Raw genomic sequence first — 7,111 nt, forward strand, 5'->3', positions numbered from 1 at the left:
CAAGTAAGTTTTATTGATAGAACAATTCTATATACGATTACGATATTAATTGTAGTTACTTGTATTTAATTGGTTAGTTCCTTAATTGAAAACACTTACATGTGGTATCAGAGCCACCAAATAAATCTTGAACTCAATTATTTTGACTTAAAGAATATAAAGCTTGAAACAGTGACATTTTTCTTTTGGATATAAAAGATTGAAACTTTTTCCGTTGAGTTCTTCTTCATTTCTGCTTCGAATATGGTGACTACTTAAAGTTTTAGTTCTGACTCTTTGATCATGTAAAGTTGCTAAAAGTTGATTTGCTTTCTTTATTATAATTGTTGCTATAAAAATCTTGATTCATCAAACTTCTCCAAAGTCGATTCGAATCGAGGTATGAACCCTAGAATTTATTAATTTGTTCTTTTTCTCAATTATTAGTCTATTCTATAAAAGATTCAAACCTTATCTAATTCGGTTGGATTGAATTTTGCCTTTTCTGTTAAAAATTACCATTGTGATCATTTAAATTGAGTTCGATTCGATTATAGTGTTGATGGTAAAGTTGTCTGATCTTGTTAGAATTCATTGGAGATCAAATGTGGTTAAATTGATTTGTCTAATGGCCTACTGTAGTTCATTGTTAATTATATATTAACAATATCAATTTTGGCTTGATTTATTAAGAATTATTCAATATACTACCAAAGTAGTTTAGTTGAGATTTTGCTCTTAAGAATCAATTTTGTCGGCCAATTGTAGGTTATGAACTGTAACAAGTAAAATTAGCTTCTAAAGAGGTTGTTTTTACTGGGATTAGTCATAAGCTAATGTATAGTGAGCAATGGAAAACTTGGATTATGTATTGTTCTTCTTGCCTAAAGGTGTGGACTAACATAATTTCTAGTGCTTTATTCTGGGTTATGCAAATGTTTGAATGTTCATCTTAATATATAGAATGGTTTCTTGCCCAAAGTTGTACTAGTTTCTGTAGTTGAATATGGAGAAAGTTTGTTCAACTTTCTTGTCATAGATATTATGAAACTTAAACACTTATGAAATTTTGAACAACTTCCGGGTCTTAATATTCTGAATCTTATCAATATTGAGAAATTGAATGGGAACAACTTCAAAACAATTTTGGAGTTTGTGATTGCTTTCAAGTAGCCTAAGCCACATGCCTTGACTACCAAGAGTACAAAAGAATAGAAAGATGCATTTCAAAAATGGGAAAGAGTAAATGAAATGTCTCTGCTTATTATGCAGAATGCAATGGAGGAACATATTAGAAGAAGCATACCTTCATGTGATTTGGCTAAAGATTATTTGACAGCTATTGAGGAAAAATACAAGAGGTCAGATAAGATGGAGGCAGGGTCTTACTTATCCTCTCTCACTTCTGCTAAGTTTGATGGGATTGGGAGCATTAGAGAACACCTACTCAAGCTTGTCAATATTGCCAACAAGCTGAACAACTTGGATGTGCCGATTTCTGAGCAATTTATATTGCACATGGCACTTAGTTCTCTATCGGCTGAATATAAACAGGCCAAAATCAACTATAACACAAAAAAGGAATCCTAGAGTGTAAATGAACCGATTGCAATCTGTTATCAAGAGGAAGAAAGGCTTAAGAAAGGCAAGGAAGAAGCTGTCAATCTTGTGAATATGGAAAAAGGGAAGAAGGCTGCTGGATTCAACAAATTTGGAAATGCTGGGAATTTTCCAATCAAATCTACAAAATTCAAAGTAGGTTCTTATTTTGGAACTAAAAAGGGTGCTCAAAATTTTGGTGTATTTGGGAAAAATGTTCCTCCCTCTAATCTGAAAGTGAATAAGATTATGTCAAAAAATGTTATTTTATCAGTTAATTGAACATCTGAGGAGAGATTGTGCTGGCTTTAAGGTTTGGTTGATTAAGATGAGTATTAAAATTGTTGATGTTTTTGTTACTGTTGAATCAAATTTAGTTTTTGTACCTCAAAATTCATGGTGGGCTTACATTGGTTGCATTGTCCATATCACTAATTCATTGCAGGGATTCAAAAACCAGAGGGAACTAAGTAGAGAAGTCTACATAGTGTTTGTTGGAAATGGAACAAAAGTAGATGTCGAGTCTGTTGGAAGTATCAAATTATAGTTGTCTTCTAGTTTTATTTTAACTTTAAACTATGTCTTATATGTACCTTCCATGAGAAGGAATTTATTTTCAGTTTCTAAGTTTGTAATGGATGAATTTTCTTTTATTGGAGATAATGAAAGCATTAGACTTTTTCATAAGAATCAATTTGATAATTTACTTAGTTATGCTTTTCCAAATAGGGATTTATGGCAGCTTCAATATACTTATGTTCAAGAATGTTTCAATGTCAAAAATTCTGCTCCTAAGAGAGTGCTCTCTAATGATAAGTCATTTATTCTTTGGCATAGAAAATTGGAGCATATCTCCAAGGATAGAATGAAATGTTTGATGAAAGCTAGTATGCTGCCAGAATTAGATTTTACTGATTTAGAGTTATGCATTGACTGTTTTAAAGGCAAAACCACAAGTACTAAGAAGCTAGGTTCAACTAGAAGCGGTAACTTGTTAGAAATAATACACACATATGTTTGTGGCCCATTTCTAACAAAGACTACATGTGGTAATCTCTATTTTGTTCTATTTATTGATGACTTTTCACAGTTCACTTCTCTTTATTTAATTTATGAAAAGTCTCAAGTTTTCAATTGTTTTAAAGTCTTTAAACTGGAAGTTGAAAATCAATTAGAAAGGACTATTAAAGTTGTTAGGTCAGATAGAGGAGGGGAATTTTTTGGCAGGTACACAAAAAGTGGGCAACAAAATGGACCTTTTGCCTTGTTTCTCCAACAACAAGGGATAGTGGCATAATATACAACTCCGAGAACTCTACATTAAAATGGAGTAGTAGAGAAGAGAAATAGAATGTTGAAAGATATGGTAAGAAGCATGCTATCTCATTCTCAATTGCCAGAATTCTTATGGGGATAAGCTATTAAGACTGACAACTATATTCTTAATCGTGTGCCTAGCAAATCTGTTCCTTCTACTACATTTGAAATCTAAACAAGTAGGAAACTGAGCTTAGCTCATTTTCACACTTGGGGTTGTAGAGCAGAAACATGACTTTATGATCCTAATGAAAGGAAGCTTGATCCAAGAACTACTAGTTATTATTTTGTTGGTTATTCAGAAAAGTCAAAGGGGTTAAGTTCTGTTGACCTCATTCTCATACTCGAATTTCTGAGACGAATAATGAAAAGATCATTGAGGATTTCAACACACTTCATTGTCAATCCAAGAATTCATATGTTTTTGAGGAAGTTGATGAAACACAAGAACTATCTTCCAGCAATACCGTCTCTTTGCCTATCCCTATGCAAAGTGTAGCTATTGAGAGTTAGGTTACAACCACTCAACAGCCTAAAATCAATATAATTCCACTTCAGATTGCTAATATGCAACCATTAAAGTCACAAGAAGAAAATGTAGCAACTGCACCACTTTTAAGAAAGTCTCAAGGACCAAGAAAATCAGCAATTTTTTATAACTATTTGGTTTACTTACAAGAAGTCGAATGTGATTTGGGAGATGATGATGATCCTACTTCTTTTCAATAAGTTATGTAGAGTGATAAAGCTACACTTTGGTTTACAGCTATGGAAGATGAGTTGACATCTATGCAGTAGAGTGTGGTCCTTAGAAACTCCTAATCCTACAATTAAGCTTATAGGATGTACATGGGTTTTTAAGACCAAACGTGACTCACAAGGAAGAATTGAGAGGCACAAAGCTAGGCTTGTAGCCAAGGGGTTTACTCAGAAAGAGGGTTTGGATTATAATTAGACTTTTTCACTAGTTTCCACAAAAGATTCTTTAAGATTAATTATGGCTCTTACAACTCATTTTGATCTTCACTTGCATCAAATGGACGTGAAAACTGCATTTCTTAATGGTAGCTTGGATGACGACATTTATATAGTTCAGCCACTCAGATTTGTTTAAAGGAGGAAAGAAAATCTGGTATGTAAACTGAACAAATGTATTTACTGTCTCAAATAAGCTTCTAGACAGTGGTATCTGAAATTTGATAACATCGTCTTTTCTTCTGGTTTTGCTGAAAACAAAATCGATAATTTTATCTACATGAAGATGGTGAAATCCAATTTCATTTTTCTTGTTCTTTATGTGGATGACATATTGCTTACTAGCTCAAACTTTCAGTTATTGCATGAGACAAAAAGCATGTTAGCCAACATTTTTGATATGAAAGATTTGGGAGAGGCTAATTATGTTTTGGGAATCGAAATAGTTAGAGATAGAGCTAAAAGAGTATTGTGATTGTCTCAACAAAACTACATAAACAAAGTTCTGAAGATATTCAATATGGAAGCATGTTCTAGTGGTGACGTTCCTATTGGCAAGGGAGACAAATTTTCTGTTGATCATTGTCCCAAAACAGATTATGAAATCAAAACCATCAAGGATAAGCCTTATGCCTCATTGGTTGGAAGTGTCATGTATGCTTAGGTATGTACTCGACTAGATTTGGTCTTTGCAGTAAGTGTGTGGGGGATGATTTCAACAAAATCCAAGTGTCTCTCATTGGAATTCAGCCAAAAAGGTTTTGAGGTATTTGCATAAAACCAAGTCATACAAGTTGATATATAATCATGTAGATTCCCTTGATTTGGTGTGTTATAGTGATGTTGATTTAGGTGGAAATATTGAAGATCGTATGTCAACAAGTAGATATATTTTTCTCTTGGCAAATGGTGTTGTTTCATGGAAGAGTTAGAAACAAAAGACTCGAGCAGTATCAACCATGGAGTCTGAGTATGTTGGATGCTTTAATGCTGTTAGATATTCTAACTAGCTTAGGAACATGATTTTGGATATGAAGATTGTTAGAAACATAGAACAACCATTGAAGCTATATTGTGACAATAGCTCAACTCTTTTCTTTGCTAAGAACAACAAGCGTTCTGAAGCTTCAAGGCTTATTGACATCAAGTATTTGGTGGTTCAAAACAAGGTCAAAGATAAGCTCATTGATATAGAGCACATCAATACTTTATAATATGGTTGCAAACCCTTTGATGAAGGCAGCCAAAGATGGGCCTACATGCATCTTTTGTTCTAGTTTGAATGTGGGAGAAAGGTATTGTTTCTCTCTTTTATTTCAGCATTTCATATTGTTGACTAGCTAGTGGACTTATTTGTGTTATAGGTGAATTTTATTTCTTGTAAGCATAATGTAGTAATTTCTTATGAAGTAACTTTCATGTGCATCTAGTATTATTGACTATGTTTTGCAAAACTATTAAGAAATTTTGGAATGTATATGACATTAAAAGGACCAAAATGTGGGAGCTTTATTGGTACCAAAGTTTTCACACATCGATTCCCTAATTGCAATGATGACACTTGATTTGATTGCTAAGTGATTGTAAAGTGTTGGTGCAAGAATGATTGTGTCAAGTTTTCTATAGTCCTGCAATTGTATTGATGTGGAGAGTTATTGAAAGTTCTTGTATACATGAGTATGATTTAGTGATCACTATTGCCTTATTGGATATAATGCTATTTCGGAAATGATGCGGCTGCACTCATGTGGGAGAATGTAAGATTTTGCCATGTGTTTGAGTTTGCCACATCATTTTATTTGTCTTATATTAAATAAGAAATAGAACTATACATGTATTAGGAGATAAATAATATAATTATTTATATCAAAATTGATTGGGAATAGAACTTTGAGGGAGTGGTTTAAGCCACTCACATTATGGGATGACCGTTTTCCTTAATAGGAGGAAACTGTCAACAGTTGGATATATATGGATTTGGTCTCTCCTCTCACAATCACGTTCATACTGAGAAGTTCATGCTATTGAGAACTGAATACAAGATTGCAGAGAAGAGAAGATTGACTCTAACTTGGAATGATGAATTTTTCAAGTAAGTTTTTCTGATAGAACAATTCTATATACGATTATGATATTAATTGTAGTTACTTGTATTTAATTAGTTTAGATCCTTAATTGAAAACTAATTAGATCCTTAATTGAAAACACTTACATGAACTGGATAAGTGGAAGGCTGCATTTGGTTTTCTGGGTTTATATTTATTATGCGTTCATGCGTTTATGGGTATTAAGGGTTTATGGGTTCGCACGTTTTCTGGGTTTATATTTTTGGATTTATGGATTCGTTTTAATTAAGCAATTTAAATTTTGTGGAGATCAGGGGATCATTGCTATGAGATAGCATAAGCAATATAAATTTGGTAGTTATTGTAATGGTTTTTTTTTTTTTTTTTTTGGAAACTTTAACGAAAAGCTCTCGGTACTGTTCACTAAATGAAAAATCAAATTTTTACACTAAAAGTTAATCTTGATACTATTCACTTTACCTTTTATTTTGTCCTTATCATTAAAACTCAAAGTTTTCAAGCTCTTTTCATTAATTTTTTTTTCTTTTTTTTTGGGTTTATGGGTTTAATTTTAACCTAGGGGTTTGCTAATTGCTACGAGACCAGGGGTTGACATGAAACCACGGGATTGCTATGGGTTTTTCTAGAGCTAGGTAAACGACAGAGGTTATAAGGGAAAAGTTGTATTTGTAACAAAATGATCAACTATTAACCTAATTAACATAATAATATATCTAGCAACACGTCTTTTTTTGTCATTTTACACGGTCATAGTAGTTTTGTATAAAAGTTTACAGAACACTTTGACATTGTTTTTTTTTCAATTTTTTTATTTTACTGAAAGCACTTTCACCACTATAGTTTACCAAACGCTTACTTTTTTTTTTATTTTTTTTATCACAGCTGTTTATTCTCACAACACAGAAGAACTAGTTTTGGAAACAAAACACAACAATTCCTAACTAGCCCTTACTCTAAATTTTCCTCTGGAGGCTAGCAACCTAGGGACATCCTTTTTTTTTTTTTTTTTTTTTTTTTTTTTTTTTAAGCCAAACGGTAATCTGATGAAAGATGAAGATTGTCTATTTCTGGAAATCAGTCAATTTTTTCGATATTTTATTATCCTTGCAGAAATTTCGACAAAAAAGTTACAGACTAGTGGTCGAGTTTTCTTC

General features: G+C 32.5%; 1 long non-coding RNA gene across 1 annotated transcript; it reads left to right on the top strand.

The window, feature by feature from the left end:
* Window positions 1–208: 208 nt before the first annotated feature.
* On the top strand, window positions 209–2,268 carry LOC148697464 (uncharacterized). The gene is made up of 2 exons (XR_015961579.1): window positions 209–379; window positions 1,252–2,268. It is a non-coding gene; the product is annotated as an uncharacterized LOC148697464 (long non-coding RNA).
* Window positions 2,269–7,111: the final 4,843 nt, after the last annotated feature.

This window comes from Pyrus communis, chromosome 4 (assembly GCF_041283825.1).
Source record: "Pyrus communis isolate YQ-2024b chromosome 4, ASM4128382v1, whole genome shotgun sequence".
Classification (NCBI taxonomy): Eukaryota; Viridiplantae; Streptophyta; class Magnoliopsida; order Rosales; family Rosaceae; genus Pyrus; species Pyrus communis.